The sequence below is a fragment of the Diceros bicornis genome, chromosome 38 (genome assembly GCF_020826845.1).
Source record: "Diceros bicornis minor isolate mBicDic1 chromosome 38, mDicBic1.mat.cur, whole genome shotgun sequence".
In the NCBI taxonomy this organism is placed as follows: domain Eukaryota; kingdom Metazoa; phylum Chordata; class Mammalia; order Perissodactyla; family Rhinocerotidae; genus Diceros; species Diceros bicornis.
The window spans coordinates 163,713-190,594 of record NC_080777.1 but is presented as its reverse complement, the minus strand read 5'-3'; the positions used below and the strand labels follow the sequence as shown (position 1 = coordinate 190,594).

Below are 26,882 nucleotides of genomic sequence, written 5' to 3'. Positions count from 1 at the left end.
GGGCGGTTCTGGACAGGATCAAGGGAGGGCCAGGAGGGGAGCACTAGATCTGTTGGGTGGTGCATCCTGGAGGTGGGAGGATGGTCCACATGGTGACACAAGGGCCTCAAGATGTCTCCCCTCTGGGGTCATCACATTGCCTGAGATTCTACCATTATAAATGTCCCTGGATTAATGGGGCATTGTCCCTTATGAGTGAGAGTGGAGCAGCACAGTAGAGGGAAAAGTCTGGGCTTGGGAGTGTGAACGACTCTGCAACTTGGGCTACAGGCTTGCCCTCTCTGTGCTTCAGTTTGCTCTTCTGTTAAATAGGTACCTTCCCTCCTGCAGATGCCATCACCTGGGTCTCACTGCCCGATCCCAGGATGCTGGCCCAGAGAGCTGAGGGGAGGGTGATGCATTATCTTGGTGGCAGGACACTTAACACACAGTAGGTTTACTTTATGTAGATCACCTGAGAAGGAGCATTTTATGTACAGTACCATGCACACAGTAGACTTGCTTTATGTAGAGTACCCAGCACACAGTAGGTGCTTTTTATGTAGTATACCTGGCCCTCAGTAGGCATGCTTTATGTAGAACACCTGAAATACAGTAGACAGGATTTATGTAGAATAGCTGGCACATAGTAGGTACACTTTATGTAGAGTCCCTGGCACACAGTAGGCATGCTTTTTGTAAAAGTACTTTGTGTAGAGTAGGTTTACGTTACCTAGACCACCTGACGCACAGTAGGCATACTTTAGAGCACACAACACAGAGTAGGCACACTTTACATATAGTCCTCTGCACAGAGTATGTCTACTTTATGTATTGGCACACAGCAGCACAAGTACTAGTTACCAGCCCTTTCCCTTCACTCCATCTTTTTGGGGCTCCTGATTCTTCCTACCTTCCTGTGGAACCCTCCACTGCCCCCTCTCAGGCCCTCATCCCACATCCCATTTCCTTGATGGAAGACTGAGCACAGAGAGGGCCAGCAAAGTTCACAGTCAAAGCAAGGACAGGCAGTACTCCACTCAGGGTCTCCCAGCTCTGCCCTCCCCTGTCTGGACCCCGTGCTGTCACAGCCCCCTGCAGTCTCACCCCGACTCCTCCAGGTGCCCTCGTCTGACTGGGCTCCTTACCCACAAAATCTGATGTGAGCAATCCCCAGCCAGGCTGGTGTCTTTGTTCCTGTTCCCAGCAGTCATGTCTCAACCCTGGCCCTGAGCTGCCTGGAGGCAGGTATTGTAACTCCTGCCAGGCTGTGAGGCTCAGAGGCCAGAGGCTTCCTGTCTCTGAGCTTCCTGATTCTGCACCAAGAAACAGTGCATGATGCCCTCCTGGCCCCTACGTGGACAGGAGCCTGGGAGATGTTTGGGGAGAAGGCTTGGCCTGCTCCTGCTCACCTGGCACCTGAAGTCTCAAGTTCAACCTTTCACCTGCCACACCCTGGCCTCAGAAGGGCAGGGGCGACTGTAAACTTGGGTCCCAAGTCACCTTTGCCCATCTCCCATCTTGCACCCCACCCCACCTGGGAAGTGCTGAGTCCTGAGGATCCAGCGTCCATGCTGTGTGACCCTGAGCTGGTTCATAGGTCTCTCTTGACAGCAGCGGAGCCCCCTTCCCCCACCCTCCCTTTGGGCGGGCTGCCAGGTGGGGAGGAAGTAAGCAGGCTTGTGGGGATTGGCTGGTTTAGCCTGGCCCCAGCCTCCTCCCTGACGTCATGGGCCCGGGGAAAACACTTCCCAGGGGCAGACGGGAGGAGGTCCAGTGCCGCTCCAGACAGAAGGTGCCAGGCTGGGGTCGAGGGGCTGGAGGTCCTGACCTGGGGTGGGGAAGGGTGCTGCCCAAGAAGAGGTGGCTCCAGGGAGCCAGCTGCCCTGGGGGTTGGTGGTTTCCTAGTAACTGGAGCCTCTGGGAACCTTCCCCAGATCCAGTGTCGGCGTTTATTCATTAGTTTCTCTTTCTCTTTCTCTCTCGCCCTTCTCTCTGTCTCTCTGTTTCTGTCTCTGTCTCTGTCTCTCTGTCTCTGTGTTTCTCTCTCTCTCTCCCTCATCCTGTGAATTTCCCTGGATCCCTCTCCCCTCTCTGAACCTTGTCTGTCCTGTCCCCAGCACGCACCATCCCTGCCCCTCCCTGTCCCCGTCCTTCACACCCTTGGCCCTCTCCTTGTCTTTGTGAGCTGTCTGTCTTTGTCTGGAACTCACCAATATCACGCTTTTCCTGGGCCTCAGGAGCTCACCTCCACCCCGTCTGCCCTGCAGGATGCTGCAGCTGAGCCTGTCCTGGCTGGGACTCCGGCCGCTGGCAGCCTCCCCATGGCTGCTCCTGCTGCTGGTCGGGGCCTCCTGGATCCTGGCCCGAGTCCTGGCCTGGACCTACACCTTCTATGACAACGTTCGCCGCATTCGATGTTTCCCACAGCCCCCCAAACGGAACTGGTTCCTGGGTCACCTGGGCCTGGTGAGTGTGGGCAGCAGGAAGGGTCTTGGGCATCAGGGTGGATGGACTTCCTGAGGTGTCAGGCATGGGACTCTGGGGTTGGGCTGGGGTCTAGGACTGTGGAGAAGTGAGAGGGAGGCCCAGGAGGCCCCTCTTTCCTCACTCATCCTCTGCTGTGCCATCCCAGGCCTTTCCCACATCCTTGTCCTCACACCCCAAGCCTGCTTTGGATCCATTTCCTGCCTGTCTTACCCACATTAGTGCACCTCTGAGGGGCTCCCAGGGTGGGCTGCGCAGAGCTGGACCCCCTGACAGTCCCACGGACTCCACCACTGAGCTTGAGATGGCCTCAGGGGTGCTGTCCAGGGTCCACTCCCCCCCTGGCCTGTTTCCTGTGTCTACTCACTCTGGGCTGCAGTTTTCCCACAGGAATTAGCTATGACCTGCCCACCCCCACCCACAGGGCCCAGCTCCCCACCCCCACTTCCTGGGACACCTTCCTCTCACCTGGCTCTTCCCCACTAAGATGTGCCCAGGGGCCCCGGTGCCCATTCTGGATCAACTACGCCACTCACTCCCCTTTCAGAAGCCTTCTTCCACTCCTGCCCACACCCCAGACCTTGACCTTTCACTTGGCCCTGCTCCTGCTCAATTAAGCATTAATTCTCCAATTACTTATTGTCTATCTCACCAACTTCCTAGTAGCTCTGGGAAGCACACTGCAGGACCAGCCCAGGGGCTGGCATACAGCAGGCACTCAAAATAATGTTTGGTGACCTCAGTGGTGAACATGCCATCACCTCTCTCCATCATGGCCATAGAGATGAGCATCCAGCCCCTCCCATGCCCCAGACCAGCTGAGGCATGAGCACAGCTGTCCTTTCCTTCCCGGGGCAAGAACTACAGCCTGGGGGAGGACTTCCTATGATTTTACTGTTCATTGTGGCAAAGTTCAGAACAGGGACATCCGAAGCTCATCATGAAGGGTTCCTGAGATTATGGGTTGGGAATGTTCTCAGCAAGAGCTGGAGGCCATGGGATCATTACAATTAGTGCAGTTTTGCTTCTTCGACTGGGGCCTCAGCCGTGGGGGCTCATGTCAGTCACTCTTCCCTCCTCCAGCCCCTCTTGCTGTGTGACCTCGGCTGAGTCACCGTACCTCTTTGGGTAAATGCTTTCAAGTACTTTGAATTTTCACCTCAGCATCATCAGGGAGAAGGGAGGGTGTCACAAAGGTGAAAATGACTATGTTCACCTGCCTGGAGCACCTGGGGATGTTTGTCAGGCTTTGAATCCTGAGGGACTGGAGACGACACATCACAAGGAGCCAATCCCACCACCCCCTTACCATTTAGAGAACATAGTCTCAGTTTTTTCATTTGTAAATGGCGTGATTTATGGGTGTGCCCATGGGTTCTGAAGACATAGATAGACAGATATGATGCACTGTGAGACATAGAGACACAGACAGGATGCACTGTGATAGACAAAGAGATAGACAGGATGCACTGTGAGAGGTAGACAGACAGATAGGATGGAATGTAAGACAGAGAGAGATACACAGGATGCATTGTGAAGACAGAGAGATAGACAAGATGTACTCTGAGAGATAGAGAGACAGATAAGACACACTTCAAGAGAAAGATAGATGGACTGGATGCACTGTGATGGATAGATAGACACACAGGATGGACGGTGAGAGATAGAGAGACAGACGGGATGCACTGTGAGAAACAGAGAGACAGACAAGATGCACTGTGGGAGATAGAGAGACAGGACGCACTGTGGGAGAAAGACAGACAAGATGCACTGTGAGAGATAGAGAGACAGACAGGATGCATCATGTGAGATAGAGAGACTGACAGGATGCACTGTGGGAGATAGACAGACAGACAAGATGCACTGTGAGAGACAGACAGACAGATAGGATGAAATGTAAGACAGAGAGAGATACACAGGAAGCATTCTGAAGACAGAGAGATAGACAAGATGTACTCTGAGAGATAGAGAGACAGACAAGACAGACTTCGAGAGAAAGATAGATGGACAGGATGCACTGTGATGATAGACAGACACGCAGGATGGATGGTGAGAGATAGAGAGACAGATGGGATGCACTGTGAGAGACAGAGAGACAGATGAGATGCACTGTGGGAGACAGACAGACAGGACGCACTGTGGGAGATAGACAGACAAGATGCACTGTGGGAGATAGACAGACAGACAGGATGCACTGTGAGAGACAGAGAGACAGACAGGATACACTGTGAGAGACAGAGAGACAGACAGGACCCACTGTGAGAGACAGAGAGACAGACAGGAAGCACCGTGAGAGACAGATAGATCCACAGGATGTACTCTGCATGGAAGTGGTGGGGAGAATTCTCTCATAGGTGGGAGCTGTACTCCTGATTGACGGGCAGAGTTCATATCTGTCCCCTAAGGGACATGCTTGGCGTGGCAGGTCCCCAGTCTGCAGACCCTTCAGTATTTAAGGAACCAGAGCCCATGTGGACAGGTCAGGACTTGGAAGGATGTGAGAATGAGCCCCAGGGACAAGTCCTGAGGCCACGCTGCCCTGCACAAACCTCCCCCATGAGGACCTCCCACTGTGCCTCCCCAGGGGTGGAACCACTCCCTGGATGAGGAAAATCAGTCTTCTCTGGACATTTTGGCATCTCTGTGGACAGAGAGCGTGTCTTCTCCCTGTGCCCTGGGACCCACCCCTGGGACTTGGAGAGGCCTCAATGAGAGGCCTCATTGCCCTGAGAGGGAAGGAGCAGGAGGAAGCAGAGATTCCTCCATCCGTGCAGAATCTGGACACACTGTCCAGTGCAGCGGCTCAGGGGGACGTGCCATGTCTCTTTCTGGGGAGTGATGGTCTCTGCCTTGTTTGCAGTTCCCCCCGGAGGAGCAGGGCATGAGAGACATTACTCGGCTGGTGGCCAGCTACCCTCAGGGATTTGTGACCTGGTTGGGCCCCATCATCCCCCTCATCACTCTCTGCCACCCTGACATAGTCCGGCCTGTCCTCAGTGCCTCAGGTACCCACGCAGAGCTGTGGTGGTGGGCGCCGTCGCACCTCTGAGGGCTTCTAGCTGCTCCCTGCCAAGCTTCTCTGTGGCCCCTGCAGGACCCCAGCCCTCTGCTCCTCTTCTCTCTCAGGCGTATTCCTCTTTCCTTCATGTATTCACTGACCCCAGGTCACCGCCTCTTTCCTCCACTGCTGTTCTACCCCTGCCCTGTTGTCCTGGGCACCACTGGGGCCCCAAGAGGCCTCAATCCAAGGCCTCGTGCTGGGGGGATCCACAATCTTGAGAAGACAGGTCTAGAGAGAGAGTTCCCCAGCCTGGTGTGGTCAGGAATGGGCCAGAGGGAGAGGAGTGAGGCAGCCCAGAGGAGAAGCATGGTCTCTGCTGGAGCAGGCTGGAGGGCTTCCTGGAGGAGGAGTTGCTGGAACTGTGTCTGAAATAATGAGCAGAAATGTTTTAAAGCGGAGGGCAGAGGGATTCAGTGGGCAAAATAGCTTCTGAGGCCACTGCCAGGCCTGGCTTCGGCCTTGCCCATCCCCAGGCCCAGAACAATGAGGGCTTGAGGCTGGTGGAGGATCTGAGCTGCTACTTTCATGATGTCCACCTCTGATCGGCTGATTCCTTCTACTCCCTCCTGTGGCTTGTCCACTTCAAGTTCATTGCCCTCCTGCTCAGGCCTCAGGAATCTCCCCAAGGAGTCCCCACCCCAGCCAGGCTCCCTTCTCTTGCCCTCTACCTTTCTCACCCTCAGACAGACCAGGCTGAACAGGCTGATCAGGCAGCATCCAACAGAGACCTTGGCTCCAACACCAAACTTCTGGGTGACTCTGGGCATGTCCCTGGCTCTCTCTGGCTGCCAAGGTCCCTTTCAGTTATGAGTGGTGGAAACTCAACCCTGTATGGTCTAAGCAAAGAAATGGAATCGACTGTCAAGCTCAGGGATGTCTTCAGGCATGGCTGGATCCGGGTCTCAAGCAATGTCATCAGGAATCAGTCTCTGTTTTTTAGTTTTTGTTCTTCTGTGATGGCTTCATTCTCACGCTGATAAAGATGAGTCCCAGCAGTTCAACTCCCGTGAACAGTGAGCTCCTTCCCGATAATTCTAGGGAAAGTTGGAAGAGTCACTTTAATTTGTCTGGCTTATGTCACTGGAACAGTTACTTATGCAGTCACTGTGACTCTGATTGCCCAGTCTTGGCAGGCATAGGGTTCTCAGAGCTATGGTTTTGGGGTTCAAAGCAGTTCGATGGTGAAGAACTGAGGCTCTGGATTCAGAAAGACCTGGGCTTAGTTCTCAGGCATGCCACCTATGACCTGGGAGGCTGTGGGCAAGTGACTCCATCGCTCAGATCCTCAGTCTCCTTATCTGGAGAATGGGGATAGAAGAGAAGTCAGGTGAACATGGAGTTGGGATTCACATGGGGAAGGACCCTTTCTGTCCCTGTAACTGAGGGACCCCAATTGTTGTATATCAAGGGTGTGGGGAGGGACCCCAGGAGGAGGATGAGCTGCTGGATGGGATTCATAGGGCTTGGTTCAGGGTCTCTGCCCTCCAGGTCCTTCCCTCTGGCCACTTGGAAGAGTGATTTGGTTCTTCTTTGTCCCTCTCTGGATTCGGAGCTCAGAGGAAGGTCTCCTGTACACACAGGGCCTGGCGAGCACCTATGGGGAGGTGTGCTGCTGGTGGGTGGGGCCCTGGCATGCATCCGCGTCTTCCACCACACCTGGATCAAGCCTGAGCTCTTTGCTCCAGGAAGACAACACACTGGCCACAGCTTGCCTGCTGCTGAGGTCTCTGTGCTGCCTCCAGCTCGGCGGGTGACCCAGGTACAGACAGGAGGGGCTGTGGCAGAGATGCCACTGCCTCTGTCTGACCTGGATCCCCACCTACTCTATCTCTGGTCATGTCTGCCCACTCCAAGGGCATGTCTGTGTGATGTCTGCTGTATGGCCATGTTTGTGTTTCCACCTGTGTCCTGGTTACAGCTGGTACATGTTACACTTGGTTACAGCTGGTATTTGTTACACTTGCTTACAGCTGGTATCTGTTACACTTGGTTACAGCTGGTATCTGTTACACTTGGTTGCAGCTGATATGTGTTACACTTGGTTGCAGCTGGTATATGTTACACTTGGTTACAGCTGGTATCTGTTACACTTGGTTACAGCTGGTGTATGTTACACTTGGTTGCAGCTGGTGTATGTTACACTTGGTTACAGCTGGTGTATGTTACACTTGGTTACAGCTTGTGTATGTTACACTTGGTTGCAGCTGATATGTGTTACACTTGGTTGCAGCTGGTATATGTTACACTTGGTTACAGTTGGTGTATGTTACACTTGGTTACAGCTGGTATATGTTACACTTGGTTACAGCTGGTGTATGTTTACACCTGGATCCAGTGGAGATCGTCTCAGTCACGTCTGGGGATCCACTTTGGCCAAGCACATTCAAGGAATCTCAGAGTCTGTCTGGCTCTTGTCTGATGCCACTTGAGATTGTCTGGGTCTCCTTCTGGTCATGTCTGGGCCACATTAGGGATTTGTCTGAGGTCAGGGACCCAGGGTCCCTCTGAGAATGTCTGAGACCTGTTGTGAGTCTTGTCTGAGGTAGGTCTTAGGATATTTCTGGGTCATACCAGGTCCACGTCTGTGACCCTAAGGGGACTCCATTTAAGTCCTGTCTGTGGGACACACTTGAGGTCATGTCAGATTGTCTTGGGTCCATGTCAGAGTAAGTTGTGTCATGTCCAGGTGTGTCATGCATGTTGTTTCCTGTTAGGACATGTTAACATGTGGTGGGACCATGTCAGATCCCAGGAGACATCGGAGAATGCTGGGCAGATGTGGTGTCCTAGGTTCCTGTAGAGGTGTCTTGCAGTGTGCTGGGCTGTGCTCTGGTGTTTAGAACATGTTGGACCATGTAGGAGCCATGTCAAGGGGTGCTGATACATGTTGTGCCATGTAGGAGTGCATCTAAACATATGGTGGTGTGTCTGTGGGCTCTGCCTTTGCTCTACGCTGTGCTTCAGCCTGGTTTGGTCCCCCTTCACCTCCCCGCTCCTCCTGGCTTCCTCTTCTCATCATCTCGCTGCTGCTATGCTGGCCTTGGAGGGGAATGCAGACTTCTGCCTGGGGCTCCACCCACATCAAAAGTCCCTCCCCTCCCCCACTGCATGGCCCCTGATGGTCCTCATTGATGTCAGCTGCCATTGCGCCCAAGGACATGTTCTTCTACAGCTTCCTGAAGCCCTGGCTGGGTGAGTAACCGTGTGTGAGGGGATTGGAGACAACCTTGGGGGCCAGGAGAAGGTGCTGCCCCTGCTCACTCTCTGTGACTGCCCCTGCTAGGGGATGGCCTCCTGCTGAGTGCTGGTGACAAGTGGAGAAGGCACCGCCGCATGCTGACACCTGCCTTCCACTTCAACATCCTGAAGCCCTATGTGAAGATTTTCAATGACAGTGTGAACATCATGCACGTGAGTCTCCTGAACCCAAAGTCCCAGCTGGAGCCTTGGGGGCGATGGGGGCTCAGAAGCATCTTGTCTGGAATTCTGGCTCTTCTGGGTGGTGGGGACCATTGCTTTTCCTTTCTGAGCCCCAGTTTTCTCAGCTGTAAACTGGGGATAATTAGCCTCACTTTGCAGAGTGGTCATGACGTAATGGAGTCATGTCCCTGGCACATAGTGGGTGCTCACGTGTTAGTTTCTGTTTCCCTCACAAAAGCCTTGGAATCCTGAGACACAGTTGATGATAGTGATGAGTCAGGAGGCTTTGCTGATCTGGGCTAAGTCTTCTCACATGTTTGGGGCTTGGTTGGGGCTTGGCTGACTGACCTAGAATGACTCAGCTGGGACAATCCTTTCATGTGATTCTCTCCCTCCAGAAGGCATTTCAGGCTTATTCACATGGCAGAGGCAGGGTTCCAAGAGACAGAGTGGAAGCTGCAATGCCTCTTGAGGTCTAGGTTTAGGATGATCACCTCATCATTTTTACCCCATTGGCCAAAGCAAGTCAAAAGGCCAGCACAGAATGAAAGGGTGGTGAAGTAGGCTAGACCTCCTCATGGAAATTTGTTTTGTGGATTCTGCCAGAAGACATGAGACTCCTGGGTCAGAGAAAAAGGACAGTTTATTATTTACGGCACAGCAAGTGGCACATACCTCTTGTTGGTTTTCGTTCTTTCTCCAAGTCTCCAAATCCCATGAGGATGACACAGGTGGGATTTGATGAATGCCTACTCATACAGTATGTTGCACTGCAGGGGAGGAGCACTAGGCTTAGGGACTGTATGACTTTTATAACAATTAGAAGCAAGCCTGATACTTGTACAGAGGGAGACATTACCTCATGCCTACCTCATCCCTCAGCATTGTTTGCTGCAAACAACTCTGTGAAATGGCCCAGGTAAAGAACATCAAGGCCTTGCACTTTTTGGCATACCCAGCAAGAATGTGCAGGGTGCTCAGGGCCCATGGAGGACTACCACAACAAACATAGGGGACATTTTCCTAATGAATTTATAAAAATAAATATGATGAAAGCTAAGGTTTATTGAGCACCTTCTATATGCCGGAAGCTACCTGCCAATTCCATGACATATGTTGTCTAAGTCAATTTTAACAACCCTGTGAGGAGTAGACAATTTTTCCCCATTAGAGTTGGTGAAACTAAGGCTCAGAGAGGTTAGGAAGCTTGCCTGAGTTCACACAGCTGGCCAGTGAGATAAAAAGTGGAGCTGGGTTTCCAGCCTGGTTTGTCTGACTCCAAAGTAGGTCATCTTAACTGCTACTGAGGATTTGACAGGTGGAGCCCAGACGAGGGCAATGAGCTGACCAAGAGCACACAGAGTGCATGAGGCAGAGCCAGGAGATAAGCCCAGGTCTCCTGACACCCAGCAGTGTGTTCTGCATGTCCTAATAGTAGCAGCTTCTGCTCCCACTCAAGCCTGAAACTCCCTGGGGATGGGTGCCTGGGGCAAAGATTTTGGGTCTGGGGAGCCCACCTTGCTGGTTGGGGAGGGTCTTAGAAGAGGCAGGTCCCAGCCCCACCTCTGCCCCCTTCTCTGTCCAGGCCAAGTGGAAGCGCCTGGCCTTGGAGGGCAGCGCTCATCTGGACATGTTTGAGCACATCAGCCTCATGACCCTGGACAGTCTGCAGAAATGTGTCTTCAGTTTTGACAGCAATTGCCAGGAGTGAGTCCTTGCCCAGGGCCTGGGAACATGAGACATAGACCTACAGGGTGGATGGAGGGAGGACTGACCAGGGCAATCAGAAGGGCCTTCCTGAAGGAGAAGGACCAGAGATGGACAGTGATGAACAGGGAAGGGGAAAGAGAAAGAGTAATCCTTCCAAGCAGGTAGAGATGTTTGGAGACACCTGGGAAATGAGGTTGGAGGAGTAGGCGGGGGTAGATCTTCATGACAGTCAAAAGCCAGGCAAAGGGATATGATGTTTATCCTGAGGTTTCCAGGGAGCCATGGAAGGTGTTTGAGCAGATGAGGGCCATGGTCAAAGCTGAGCTTGGACGTCTGACACTAGAGAAGACCGACTGTCATGTAGACACAGGTGGTGTTGACACTGGATGCAAGGAGACTAGGGAGGGGGCTGGGTCCATTGACCAGGTGGGAGAGGACAGGGTCTGAACTGTGTGGACAGTTTGGGAAGGAGAAGGGGCAGATACTGTGTAGGAGAGAGAGGAGAGAAGCATGATGTCTAAGCTGTGCCCCAGGTACCTGGGGCATGAAGGCAGCTCTCAGAGATAGAAGGCAGGGAGAGAAGAAAGTCTGGAGAGTCATGGCTCCCAGATCATCCCCACCATGTGTCTGGGGGGCCATCTGTTCCTGGGTATTCAGTTTCCTCATGGGAGGTAGCTCCTGGCATCTGGTGGGAGGTGCTTCTTGGGCTTCAAGTGAGCTAAGTTGTTGCTCCTTTCATGTCCTCATCCTGCAGGAAGCCTAGTGAATATATCGCTGCCATCTTGGAGCTCAGTGCCCTTGTGACAAAACGGCACCAGCAGATCTTCCTGCACGTGGACTTCCTGTACCACCTCACCCCTGATGGACGACGCTTCCGTAGGGCCTGCCGCCTGGTGCATGACTTCACAGATGCTGTCATCCAGGAGCGGCGCCGCACCCTCCCCAATCAGGGTCTTGATGACTTCCTCAAGGCCAAGGCTAAGGTCAAGACATTGGACTTCATTGATGTGCTCCTGCTGACCAAGGTGGGCTTCCCTGGGATCTGAATTCAAGAGGTAGAATGGACCTAGATTTCAAATATCAGATCAAAGAACTTGGACTCGATCTGGAGGGTCCTGGGGAGCCATGGGAGGTGCTTGAGGAAGGGAGGGACAGTTCAGGCATATGTTTTAGAGATGACTATGTGGATTGCAGCCTGTGGGAGCCTTCCAGGTCTGAAACTGTGAAGGGCCTGAGATTTTACTCTACTTAATAAGTTAGTCATATGTGCATATGTTCTGAAATATATATGTTTCAGAACCCTGGATCATACCATCCCATTTATTGCTGACAGAAGTAACAGTAGCCAGAGCAGAAATGTGGTTCTGTGTCTGCATTCCCAAATTCCTCTGAGGGTGATATAATGCTTTTACCTGTACCTGAAGCCATGCTTGCATCACAGGAGAAGTACCTCCACATTATAAATCTTGGAACTTATATAGGACCACTGACTCATCTGCCTTTTCTTACTTATGGTGGGAGACAGAGAGAGAGAGAGAGAGAGAGGGAATCTGGAGTATAAACAAATCCTCTTCAGTGAGAAGGCAATGTCTATAGGTTCTATAGGTTTATCTCCAGGGGAGGTAAGGAATCTCTGAATTTACTATCCTAGAATGTGAGCAAAGAACTCTGGAGCAATGCTCAATCTCTAACTTCCAAGGCAAGTTGTCAGTCAATCATCCTGTAACCCAGGTTGTCAACAAATTCTTCTCAGAAAGCCGTCATCATGTAGAAGCATGAAGATATTCATGGATCATTGATTCCTCCCACAGGAACAAGACAGGAGGCAAGGATGACAAGGAGTAGGCCTGTGGGGTGGGGCCTCTGGCGATTGTGAGCAAGGGAGGTCCACTAGTGCAGGATTGGGTTGGGTTTCTGGGTGGATGATGGAGCCTCAGAGATTGTGTCAGGTCCCCTCAGAATTGGTGTGATTTGGGGGATCTTGCTTTCTCTTCAGGATGAAGATGGGAAGGAACTGTCAGATGAGGACATCCGAGCTGAGGCTGACACCTTTATGTTTGGGGGTGAGACTACAGAGGGGGCAGGGGCCTCTTTATCCCAAGGACTTGGCGGGTGGGCCCTGGACCACCCCGTTGCCCCCCATCCTCCCCATCCTCCCCGATGGCCTTAATGTAAGGGCACTGTCCACCTTCTGGTGCTGAATCAGCCCAGAGACCCAAGTCGGTCTGGCTGCCTCTCAGGGCATGACACCACAGCTAGCGGCCTCTCCTGGGTCCTGTACAACCTTGCGAAGCACCCGGAGTACCAGGAGCGCTGCCGGCAGGAGGTACAAGAGCTTCTGAGGGACCGTGAGCCTAAGGAGATTGAGTGGTGAGTGAGGGCTCACATGGTCTGTTCCTGTACCCCTCTCATTGACTCTGCTCCCCAGCTGGGAAGGTGGAAGATCTTTTTGTTGATTCTGTCATTTTTGCTTAGTGGGAATAGGAGCAGGACCCACAGGCAGGGTCTGTTACCCAGCCTGGATACCAGGGTAAAGGTTACAGCCTTTGGGACAGAAAGATCTGGGCTGCTGAGAGAATTAGTGACAATGTGTGAGGGCAGATGGTGACGCTTAGGGCATATTCAGTGCGTGATCTTCCCCTCTGCTCCTTTCTTTTCTCTCTGAAATCACATTTCCTCAAACATTCTCACTGCATGAATGACTGCTGGTCTCCTGCCTCCTAAGTCCTATCACATTGTGCAGTCCAGGATTCACAGGGGACACCTGGGGGTTAAAGTCATTCAGCTCTTGTCCAGGAACACCTGCATCTTCACCCATCCAGTCCGCATTTGGCAGACACTGCCGCACTGCCTTCCCATCTCCAATTCTGTGCCATCTCCAGTTCTTCCCAGCCCTATTTTGTGTCCTGGAGACTTGGGAAGGACCCAGACCTGGCCTTTGCCTTCCAGGAGCTCCCAGCTTGGTGGGGGAATAGTCTCAGGTCAGGATGCTCTCAGTCCACGTGGGCAGGGCTGGGGTTCAGAGTAAGATAGGCAAGGCTGAGGGTGGAGAGTGTCAGCTGAGACCTTGAATGCTGATTAGTAGATATTTGGGTGTAGTTAGGGTACAGTTAGGTTAAGAAGATAGCATGTGCAAAAATGAAGGGGAATGGAGGGTCAGAGGGAGAGAGAGAGTGAAGGAAGGAGGAAGGGAGAGAGAAAAAGAGAGGGACAGATGGAGGGAGAAAAGAGTTGGGGGAAGAAGAGAGAGAAAGGAGAGGGAAAGAAGGAGGAAGAGAGGGAGACAGGTAGAGAGGGAGGGATGCAGGGATAAAAGGAGGGAAGGAGAGTGAAGGAGGGAGAGGAGGGAGAGAGAGAGAAAGAGAGAGAGAGGGACAGAGAGACTCATGGTGAGATGATGAGGCTGGGAGATGGCAGCAGAGGCTAGTTGTGGAAGACTTTGAAAGCAATGTTAATGGCTCCAATATGAACCCAAGGGCCAATGTGGAACCATGGAAAGTGTTTGAGCAGGAGGAGGACAGGTCAGATCTGGGTGCCAGAGAGAGCTTTCTAGGGCTTGTGTGGGGGACCTACTGGAGACAAGCTGTAGAATGGGGGCCCAGGGAGGAGATTCTGAGGCCTGAGCCAGGCCAGGGACTGGGCGATGGTGAGGAGGCATTGGACTGGACGGGCATTTTGGAGGAAGGATTCTCCACTCCAAGTCTTTGCTCAACACAGCAGTCCTGTGAGTTGGAGAAACACTTTCATGCTTTTTAAACCAAGACTGCAAGCAAAATTACGCACTTGGTCAAAAAAGAAAAGAGTACAGAAGGGTTTATAATAAAAATGAACTTCCTTCTTAATCCCCAACCTAGGAGTAACTCCTGTCAATGGTCTCCTGTGTGTCCTTTTAGAAGACATCTATCCTTATATCCACGTTATGTGATTCCTCTCTCTCTCTCTCTTTCTCTCTGGGAGTTAACGTCTATACATTAAAAAAAAAAATATATATATATATATATATATATCTTTGAGATCTTTACTTTTTCTCAAAATATGAGTTTTGGAAAAGTAGTTTTGAATTACAAAAACAATTATGAGGACAAGTTCTTATTGCACTAAATGAGACATTACAGAGAAGACTTGGGTTATCCTTGACACAGTAGGTTTAGTTAACATCCATCACCACACATAGTTACAAACTTTTCTTTTTCTTAAGATGAGAACTCTTAAGATCTACTCTCTCAGCAACTTTTTTGTGCCATCTCCAATATATAATACAGTATTGTAAACTATACTCACCATGCTGTACATTCCACCTTTTGGGGGTACTTTGGCTAATTTTTATAAAGTCAAATTTGTCCAAATTTTCTTGTACAGCCATTCATTCCATCCCAATGCTAGGGTTTTGTGGGCTTCCTTCATCAGATGTTAAGTTTTGTTATTTATGTGTCTGTCTCTGAGCTCTCCCTTCTGTACCGTGGGTCTGTTTCCTGTCCTTGCAGAGATGCCACACTATTATTTTATTCCTGTGTCTTTGCGATAGGTCTTAATATCTGGTAGAGTTCTTCCTCCTTTTAGTCTTTCAATTTTAAATTGACCTAGCTCTTCATGAACTTTTGTTCTTCCAGAAAACATTTTAGAGTTGGTTTGTCAAGTTTCTAAAAAAGTCAGGTAGATTTTCACTTGAATTCAATATATTCTATTGGTTGACTTGAATATATGATTGACTTGTGTGAAACGGATTACTTCATAATATTAACACACGCTATCCCAGAGTGTGGAATGGATATCCATTTCTGGATATTCAAATAATCTTTAGTCTTCTAATAGAGTCTACAGTCTTTGCATAGAGATTTTATGCATATTTTGTTAAGTTAACCCTTAGATAGTTTTGTTGCCATGATGATTTGTATCTTCTATTTGGATTGAGAGACATTTATAAGTTCCTTTGGAATATACAGATTTCACATTTATTGCTAAATTTAATCCAGATGTTTCATATTATTATTATTATCATATTTTCTTTTATAATCTTATCTAACTGGTTGTTATTTACCTAGGAAAACTAATAATTTATGCGTATAAATTTTTTGTCTAGTGAATGCAGCAAATGCCAAAGAGGGGGGTCTCACATCAATAGGAAAAATCAAGATCATTTAGAAAAAGCTCTTAGAACAACTGGGAAGCTCCCTGGAAAACAGTTAATTCAACCAAATTCTCATGTCTTATGAGAAGATAACATGCAGATGAATCAAAGTTTTAAAACAAAAAATAAAAGAGTCTTAAAAGTTCTAGAGGAGTGACGTCAGCATCATGGCGGAGTGAGCTTTCCCGTGAATTCTTCCCCCACAAAATACAACAAAAGTAACAGCCACAGACAAACAACGGAATCCCAGACAGTCAAAAGCTGGAGCGGAGGGATCCACACTGCCGCACATCTGAGAGCGGAACGTGCTGGGCCCCCGGAGGAAGTGGGGAGAGGTAAGGAGAACTCCGCTCCCTCCCCATCAGATCAGCGATCCGGTCCGCGCGGCTCCCAGAGAGGGGGGAGGGGCGGCCCTCGGCGGGAAACTGCAGCTCTTCGGGCGCTCTCAACCAGTGGGAAACTCCCGCACAGAGGGCTCAGAGGAGCCACAGGGCTACCATCAACATCTGAGCAACCCAGAGAGCGGATAAAGAGGGGCAAACGAGAAGCCTCCCACGTCAGGGACCCAGAGGGCAAAAGAGAGAGCTCCCCCCTCCCCACAACCCGGAGTCTGCAGCTCGACCAGATCTAGCGGTCCGAGGCAGACCTGAATAAATTGGACTGGACCCGTGGATCGCAGTGGGGAAAAGAAACAAAACAAAACAAAACAAAACTGCGGATCGCAGCAGAAAAACTGGGGCAGAGCGCAGGGGGCTTAGACTACACAGCCCTTCACCACCACACAGTGGCGGCAGGTGGAAAGTGCAACCAGAGACTTCCAGGATGAGGAAAACCAAAACCAACACAGGAACCACAATGCAAAAATATATGAAATCACCAGACCAGAAACAAAATGACAAGCAACCAGAAATCAACCCCGAAGACACAGAAATCCATAAACTAAATGACAGAGATTTCAAAATAGCTATCATAAAAACACTCAACGAAATACGAGACAACACAGACAAACAATTCAATGAGATTAGGAGTTTCTTCACAAAAGAGATTGAAATCATAAAGAAAAACCTATCAGGGCTGATGGAGATGAAGAACACAATGGAGGAGATAAAGGAGAATCTGGAATCTTTAAAGAACAGAGCTGACAATATGGAGGAAAGAATTAGTACTTTAGAGGATAGGAATACAGATATACTCCAGATGGAAGAAGAGAGAGAACTAAGACTAAAAAGAAATGAAGAAAGACTCCGAGAAATATCGGACTCTATTAGAAAATGTAACATAAGAATTATAGGTATTCCTGAGGGAGAGGAGAGGGAAAGAGGAACAGAGAGCCTATTCAAGGAAATAATAGCTGAAAATTTCCCAAATCTGGGGAAGGAGCAGGAAATACCAGTAAGCGAAGCCAACAGGACTCCTATATATATTAACAGACAAAGGCCTTCACCACGACACCTAGTGGTAAGGCTAGCCAGGGTCAACGACAAAGAAACAATATTAAGGGCAGCTAGACAAAAACAAAAAATAACGTACAAAGGAACTCCCATCAGGCTCTCAGCGGATTTCTCAACAGAAACTTTTCAGGCTAGAAGAGACTGGAATGATATATTCAAAATACTAAAAGACAAAAACTTTCAGCCAAGAATACTCTATCCAGCAAAAATATCCTTCAAATATGATGGAGAAATAGTAACTCTCCCAGATAAACAAAAGCTAAGGGAGTTCATGGCCACGAGACCGCCACTACAAGAAATACTCAAGAAGGCCCTCAGGCCCGAAAACAAGAAGAGAAAGGGAACACAAAGCTTGGAGTAAGGAGAAAAGTAGGCAGACAAAATCAGAGAAATAGTAGATCTTTACCGGAATAGGTTAGCAACCACTTAAATACTAAACTCAAAGATCAAAGGAAGAAATTCACCAAAAATAAATTTAACCTCATCACTGTAAACACACAGCCACAACACAAGATAGAATAAGGTATAACAAGAGCAACTTAGAAGGGGAAGAGGAAAGTGACTGAATTGACTTAGTATAAGGAAATAGGAGGCTATCAGATAATGGACTATCTCATACAGAAGATTTTTTGCCCAAACCTCAAGGTAACCACTAAACAAATAATCAAATTAAAACCACATATGATAAACAAAGAGAAAACTAGAAGAATCATAAGACAGAACAACCAAACTGAATTGGCAGTCCAAAACAAATGGGACAAGAAACAAAGGAAATGCAAAAGAACCAGAAAATAAGTGACAAAACAGCAACATTCAACCCTCATATTTCAATAATTACCCTAAATGTAAATGGATTGAACTCTCCAATCAAAAGATACAGAGTGGCAGGATGGATTAAAAAGCAAGACCCAACAATATGCTGCCTTCAGGAAACACATCTTAGCACTAAAGACAAGCACAGGCTCAGAGTGAAAGGATGGAAGACAATACTCCAAGCTAATGGCAAACAAAAGAAAGCAGGTGTTGCCATACTCATATCAGACAAAGTAGACTTCAAGATAAAACAGGTTAAGAAAGACAAAGAAGGGAAATATATAATGATAAAAGGGACACTCCATCAAGAAGACATATCACTTATAAATATATATGCACCCAACATAGGAGCACCAATGTACATAAAACAACTATTAACAAACCTAAAAGGAGAAATCAACAACAACACAATAATAGTAGGGGATCTTAACACCCCACTTACAGCAATGGATAGATCATCCAGACAAAAAGTTAATAAAGAAATATTAGACTTAAATGAAAAACTGGACGAGATGGACCTAGTAGACATATACAGAGCACTCCACCCAAAAACAGCTGACTACACATTCTTCTCAAGCGCGCATGGAACATTCTCTAGGATAGACCATATGTTGGGAAACAAAGCAAGCCTCAATAAATTTAAGAGGATTGAAATCATAACAAGCATCTTTTCAGACCATAAGGCTATGAAACTGGAAATGAACCAGGAAAAAAAAACTGGGAAAGTGACAAAAATGTGGAGATTAAACAACATGCTACTGAACAACCAATGGATCATTGATGAAATTAAAGGAGAAATCAAAAACTATCTGGAAACAAACGAAAATGATAACATGCCATATCAAACCATATGGGATGCAGCAAAAGCGGTCCTGAGAGGGAAACTCATAGCGATACAAGCCCACCTTAACAAACAAGAAAAAGCCCTAATAGGCAACCTTAAATTACACCTAACAGAACTAGAAAAAGAAGAACAAACAAAGCCCAAAGCCAGCAGAAGGAGAGAAATAATAAAAATCAGAGCAGAAATAAATGATATTGAGACCAAAAAAACAGTAGAAAGGATTAATGAAACAAAGAGTTGGTTCTTCGAGAAGATAAACAAAATAGACAAACCCTTAGCCAGGCTAACTAAGAAAAAAAGAGAAAAGGCTCAAGTAAATAAAATTAGAAATGAAAGAGGAGAAATTACAACGGATACCATGGAAATACAGAGGATTATAAGAGAATACTATGAGAAATTATATGCCAACAAATCGGACAATCTAGAAGAAATGGATAAATTCTTAGACTTATACAACCTCCCAAAATTGAACCAAGAAGAAATGGAGAATCTGAATAGACCAATCACAAGTAAAGAGATTGAAATAGTAATCAAAAACCTCCCAAAAAATAAAAGTCCAGGACCAGATGGCTTCTCCAGTGAATTTTACCAAACATTCAAAGAAGATTTAATACCCATCCTCCTCAAACTATTCCAAAAAATAGAGGAAGATGGAACACTTCCTGAATCATTCTACGAGGCCAACATCACCCTGATACCGAAACCAGACAAAGACAATACAAAGAAAGAAAATTACAGGCCAATATCGCTGATGAACATTGATGCAAAAATCCTCAACAAAATATTGGCAAACCGAATACAACAATATATTAAAAAGATCATACACCATGATCAAGTGGGATTTATACCAGAGACGCAGGGATGGTTCAACATCCGCAAATCAATCAACGTGATACATCACATCAACAAAACAAAGAATAAAAACCACATGATCATCTCAATAGACGCAGAGAAGGCATTTGACAAGATACAACATCCATTTATGATAAAAACTCTCAATAAATTGGGAATAGAAGGAAAGTACCTCAACATAATAAAGGCCATATATGACAAACCCACAGCTAACATCATACTCAACGGGGAAAGACTGAAAGCCATTCCTCTGAGAACAGGAACGAGGCAGGGCTGCCCACTCTCACCACTCCTGTTCAACATAGTACTGGAGATTTTGGCCAGAGCAATTAGGCAAGAAAAAGGAATAAAAGGAATCCAAATAGGTAACGAAGAAGTGAAACTCTCACTATTTGCAGATGACATGATTGTATATATAGAAAACCCGAAAGAATCTGTTGGAAAACTGTTAGAAACAATCAACAACTACAGCAAAGTTGCAGGGTACAAAATCAATCTACAAAAATCAGTTGCATTTCTATATGCTAATAATGAACTAACAGAAAGAGAGCTCAAAAAGATAATACCATTTACAATTGCATCAAAAAGAATAAAATACCTAGGAATAAATCTTACCAAGGAGGTGAAGGACCTATACAATGAGAACTACAAGACATTATTGAGGGAAATCAACGATGACATAAAGAAATGGAAAGATATCCCATGCACGTGGATTGGAAGAATAAACATAGTTAAAATGTCTATATTACCTAAAGCAATCTACAGATTCAATGCAATCCCAATCAGAATCCCAATGACATTCTTCACAGAAATAGAAAAAAGAATACTAAAATTTATATGGGGCAACAAAAGACCCCGAATAGCTAAAGAAATCCTAAAGAAAAAGAACAAAGCAGGAGGCATCACAATTCCTGACTTCAAAACATACCACAAAGCAATAGTAATCAAAACAGCATGGTACTGGTACAAAAACAGACACACAGATCAATGGAACAGAATTGAAAGCCCAGAAATAAAACCACACATATACGGACAGCTAATTTTCGACAAAGGTGCTAAGGACATGCAATGGAGAAAGGAAAGTCTCTTCAATAAATGGTGTTGGGAAAACTGGACATCTACATGCAAAAGAATGAAAGTGGACCATGTGCTATCGCCATACACAAAAATTAACTCAAAATGGATCAAAGACCTGAAGGTGAGACCTGAAACTATAAAACTCATAGAAGAAAATATAGGCAACACACTATTTGACATTGGGTTTAAAGGAATCTTTTCAGATGACATGCCTACCCAGACTAGGGAAACTAAAGAAAAAATAAACAAGTGGGACTTTATCAGACTAAAGAGCTTTTATAAGACAAATGAAATCAGAATCAAGATGAACAAACAACCAACCAGCTGGGAGAGAATATTTGCAAAACATACATCTGACAAGGGGTTGATCTCCATAATATATAAAGAACTCACACAATTGAACAACAAAAAAACAAACAACCCGATCAAAAAATGGGCAGAGGAAATGAACAGACACTTCTCCAAGGAAGATATACAGATGGCCAATAGGCACATGAAAAGATGCTCAACATCACTAATCATCAGGGAAATGCAAATCAAAACAACACTAAGATACCACCTCACGCCCGTTAGAATGGCTATAATCACCAAGACAAAAAACAACAAATGTTGGAGAGGATGTGGAGAAACAGGAACCCTCATACACAGCTGGTGGGAATGCAAATTGGTGCAGCCTCTATGGAAAACGGTATGGAGATTCCTCAAAGAATTAAAAATAGAGATGCCCTATGATCCAGCCATCCCACTACTGGGAATCTATCCAACGCACCTGAAATCAACAATCCAAAGAGGCTTATGCACCCCTATGTTCATTGCAGCATTATTCACCATAGCCAAGAAGTGGAAGCAACCTAAGTGTCCCTCGACTGACGATTGGATTAAGAAAATGTGGTATATATATACAATGGAATACTACTCAGCCATAAAAAAAGACAAAATCGTCCCATTTGCAACAACATGGATGGGCCTGGAGCGTATTATGTTAAGTGAAATAAGCCAGAAAGAGAAAGACAAACACTGTATGATCCCACTCATATGTGGAATATAAACCAACACATGGACAGAGAAAACTGGACTGTGGTTACCCGGGAAGTGGGGGTGGGGGGTGGGGGATGGGCACAAGGGGTGAAGGGAGTCATATATGGGGTGAAGGACAAACAAAAATGTACAACCCAAAATCTCACAATGTTAGAAACCATTAAAATATCAATAAAAATGTAAAAAAAAAAAAAAAAAAAAAAAAAAGTTCTAGAGGAATCCATGGGAAAATCATTTTATAGTTCCAGGGTAGAGAGGCCTTATTTGTGATGCAAATCCCAGGAGATATACAAGAAGAAATTGATATCCTGTTAAATGAAAAAGATACAGAGCAGTGTATATCGTATATAGTATATAACTTTTATTATGGAAGTAAATATACCATATAATTTTATACTTTATTTAATGAATATAATATATATTATCTAATATTTTTGAGATGCAAAACAACTCTGGAAGGATACATAAAAAATAACAACCTAGGCAAACTGTGAGGAGGGGAAATGAATGGTTTTGAGCCATAGGGACAGTGTTTTATAGTTTTCCAATTGTGACCCAGCTACCTGTATCAGTTACTAAAAATTCAAATCACCAAACAACAAGAAAGGGGTTAAAGAAAAAGAATTCAGCCCTCTTACTGGATCTTCAATGTTTATAAAAGTTTTCCAGTGGATTCTCTTGTGTTTTCTAAGTATAAAATCACTCTCTGCCAAAAAATGACATGTTTACCGCCACATTTCAAATTGCATTACTCTTTTTGTCCCCTGTCTAATGGCATTGGCTAGTATCTCTAGTACCCTGATAAGAGTAAAACATTGTATCTGTTTCTTTTGCTTCTTACTCATTTATTTGCTTTTGGTTTTGGTCTCTTGCCATAAATAATATTTTAGTTGTATGCAAATTTGAAAATCTTTTTATGGTTTGGTTTGGGTGTTGTGTTTTGCTAAGAAAAGCTTCTAAAAATATCTGGCTAAACTTTCTGTCTGGCACTTCTGTAATATTGTTTTTCTTTCTTTTTTTTAAAACACTTTATTGAGGTATGATTGACATACAAAATGCTGTACGTATTTAATGTACACAACTTAACGAGTGTGGAGATATTTGATCCATCTCGAATTTATTTTGTTGTAGGGAGAGAAGATCTCATGGGGCAGCAGGAGGGCTGAGGGGTCTCTGTTCTTGCTCCCTGGATAATTTTTGGGGGGTTTCCTTAGGGATGACCTGGCCCAGTTGCCCTTCCTGACCATGTGCATCAAGGAGAGTCTGCGGTTGCATCCCCCAGCGGCAGTCATCTCCCGCCGCTGCACCCAGGACATTGTGCTCCCAGATGGCCGGGTCGTCCCCAAAGGTGCCCACAACGTCGCGGGGAGGAGCATCCCGCGCAGGAAGAGGGCCCATCAGGCAGGGGGGACCTATTCCTGACTTGCCCCTCCTGTCCCACAGGTGTTATCTGCCTCATCAGTATTTTCGGGACCCACCACAACCCATCCGTGTGGCCAGACCCTGAGGTGCTGCCTACCACCCTCCCGCCCCCGCATCCTTGTCCACTCCCGTAAGGGGGCCTAGGGGAGGGCGCAGGGTTCCGACCTGGCAAATCAGGCATCACCTCCCACCACCATACACACACCTGCCTCTCCAAGACTGGCGGTCCTGGGAGACCCCACCCAATAGCACTGTTCTGGCCTCGACCCTAGGTCTATGACCCCTTTCGCTTTGACCAAGAAAACATCAAGGAGAGGTCACCTTTGGCTTTTATTCCCTTCTCGGCTGGTCCCAGGTGAGGGCAGCGGGCATCTGAGCTGGGGATGGGGTGATGGGGGCAGGGGTCTGAGACTGAGATCCCTGACATGACTGTGGGGCGGGAAAGGGGAAAACTGAAGATGGTCAGAGTTCGGGCTCTCCTTCCCTCCCCTCCCCCGGAGGTTATGGGTAATGGTGTGGGGAATCGGGTCCCGGTGGCTCAGAGCCCCTGCCCGTCTGCTGTTCCGAGCTCCCGGCTGGAGTCTGGGCCAGGCTCAGGTAATACGCAAGCCCACGTGGGGGTCCCAGGCACGGTTAGCCCCCTTCTCTCTCCTGCGGGCGGGGACGGGGCTCCCGGGTGCGACGGTGCCGGGATGAGGGTCCCGGGCGCCGTCAGAGCCCCACTCCCGCCCGCAGGAACTGCATCGGGCAGACGTTCGCCATGACCGAGATGAAGGTGGTCCTGGCGCTCACACTGTTGCGCTTCCGTGTCCTGCCGGACGAGGAGGAGCCACGCAGGAAGCCGGAGCTGATCCTGCGCGCCGAGGGCGGACTTTGGCTGCGGGTGGAGCCGCTGAGCGCGGGCCCGCGGTGACCCCCGCCTCCTGGTCTGGGGTCCACCCTGACCCCACACACCACTTTGCAGATTCCCAGAAATAAAACTGTTTTGTCACCTGTGCCCGAGCCTCACTGGGAGCCAGCAGGGGGCGCTTGGTGACTGCGGAGGATGGGGCAGGGGTGTGGTTGGGTGGAGGCGGGGCTGGTGTCTCCGAGTCCAACAGGTTGACTGCCTCTCCAGCTGACCACGGGGCCCCCACCCTGATCGAGGGATCTTCCAGAAACGAATCATGGATTTTACACCGTGGGTAATCAGGAGCTATGGGAGATGTTGGAGCAGGAGAGGTACCAGGGTTAAGGACAGACTTAACGGGCACTGTTGAGGATCTGAGTCACAGAGGAGAACCTGTAGTGTGGTAATGTGCCCTGACCACCCTGACCTCGGTTCTAATCTCCTAATGCACCCAGTATCTTCTCACCTCAGCATCGTTCACTGTGTTTCCGTGGTTACTATGTTACTATGTTTACATAAACATAACAAGTCTGGGTGCTTTCTAGTGTGTTGTCGTATCTGTCCCTGTTATATTGTCTGTTGTTGTTGCTGGTTTTCACTCAATAGGGTCAGTGTTCTTGTTTGCCTGGTTATCATTGTCTGGGTAATTGTAACCAAGCAAAAAGGGGCTGGTTCTGCTCTCCACAATCTGGTGCCAATCAATTGCAAACAAGCTAGTGGTTGAGAAAGGAAAATTTATACAGTTAGCTAACATAATCGCAAGATGGTGGAATAGTGTCCTAAAGAGCTATCTTAAAATTATACAGAATCTTGAGGCAGTTATAGAGGGGAAATGGGGAAGGGACAGGGCTTTAGGAATGTCAACTACCTGGTGTGAAGGACTTCAAGGCGCCTCATTATCTTTCTTCTGTCATTCGTGATGGGTCCCAGTGCAGAGGTTTGCTTTCTGGAGGTCGACAAAGTTATCGTCTTATCGCAGTTGGGAGATACATGTAAGGAAGAGTCATAGAGCTAGCAGATGATGTAATTTGTAAAAGTGAGAGGTGCTTAATCATCTAGGCTACGTGCAGGCTGGAATGTATTCTCAGAGACTAGTGAGTCAGGGTCATAAATAGTTAAATAGTTACAAGCCTTTCCCTAAGATGGCTTCCCTCACACTAACTTAAGATCTAGCTGTTACATAATGGCTCTCATATCTGAAATAATATTTGTCGAATTTGAAGAAGGCGACTTTCTGTAAGAGGGGTCCTTGGAGCTGGGCTGGTTGAGGTTATGTTAAATGAAGTTCATGGCTTGTGGTGCCCAAGGTCACTAAGGCAGTTTAAATTCAATCTGAAGTCACACTTGCAGGCTCCTCCTGCAAGGTTGCTGTCATCCTGAGGGGTATAGCTTTTTGAGGTCTCCACCTATGTGAGGAGGGTCTTCTTACAGTTTCCCCTTCTGGCATCTCCCTGGGCTTTGATTTTTCTCTCCCCTTCGTGAGGCCATCAAAGCAGAGAAATGACTCCAGGGCAAAAGCATAATTCGTGTTCATTTTATACTAGGTTTCTGATTTCATTTCAATACTGTGCTTATAATTCTTCACTGTCTTTTCGAGTCATTATTCATTTCAGAAACTGGAAAAGTATCCATATGTGAGAGTTGTCTTTAAAACCCTGAGAGTTTACTCGAAATAACCTAGCTTGCCATTCATGGAAAAAGGAAGTCTCAATTGGGATTTTAAAGAGTAGAGTTATTACTCCACTCTTGGATGTATTAGGAATGATGATTGCCTTTAAGTGGACAGATTTCTAGACCACAAAAGCCCACATTAGGGTTTAAGAGAGAGGACTCCACATCACCCAGAACATGATCTTTGGGCTGAATGGAGGGAGCAGGTGGACTTTAGATTTGTCTCCCTTGGGGATGTTGTGAGTGTGTTCCTTGTATGTGAAGAAGGGTACATGTTGGACGCTTTGGTAGTTAACGGGATGGATTGCATCAGAGACTGCTAATTGTTTACCGTGATATCCATTATTGTCCTCTTAGAATCCTTGGCTTTTAGGTGGGCGCACATTGTATTGGAAAGCTTTTCTTGAAGCTAGATTGGTTAAAGGACTGTAACCTGTCCCACATGGAGAAGTCAAAGATTACGTGGTAATTCTCGAAAACTTCTTGAAGAGAAACCTGGGACTCTCTCTCTGCCCAGTCTTCCCCCTTCCTCCTTCCCATTGTATGGACCACTGATGTGGTCCCTGAAGCTCCACCTTGGATGACGGGGACAAGACACTCTTTAGGGAAGGTGGAGCAGGTATCTCGATGCAGTCAGGGGCAGGTGACCCTGGACCCACCACACCCTGGAGTTGTACTACTAACTGTACAATCTTAGTTTGCCATTTAGCAGCTGTTTGGCTTGGGGAGAATTGTTTCTCTCTCTGAGCCTCAGTTCCTTTATTGTATAGTAGTCGCCACCTTATTGCACTCTTGTAGAGACTGAATGAGCAAGCATGTGCAACAGGACTGAGTCAATGTCTGGTAGGCATCAGTCCTCAGTGAGGGTCAATTTCCTCCCTTTTCCATTCTTTTGGTATCACGTCCTAAAACTTAAAATGTTTTAAAGTCATGAAAGTTAAATATAAATTTTAGGAATTGTGGCAACTGGCTGTTGAAACAAACTATCATTAGAAGATTAAGTTCAAAATATCCCTAGTTACATCTGAGAAATTACAAGG

The 26,882-nt window shown here is 47.4% G+C and overlaps 1 pseudogene; it reads left to right on the top strand.

Moving 5' to 3' along the window:
• Positions 1-2,070: 2,070 nt before the first annotated feature.
• Positions 2,071-24,195, top strand: LOC131399533 (cytochrome P450 4F11-like; annotated as a pseudogene).
• Positions 24,196-26,882: the final 2,687 nt, after the last annotated feature.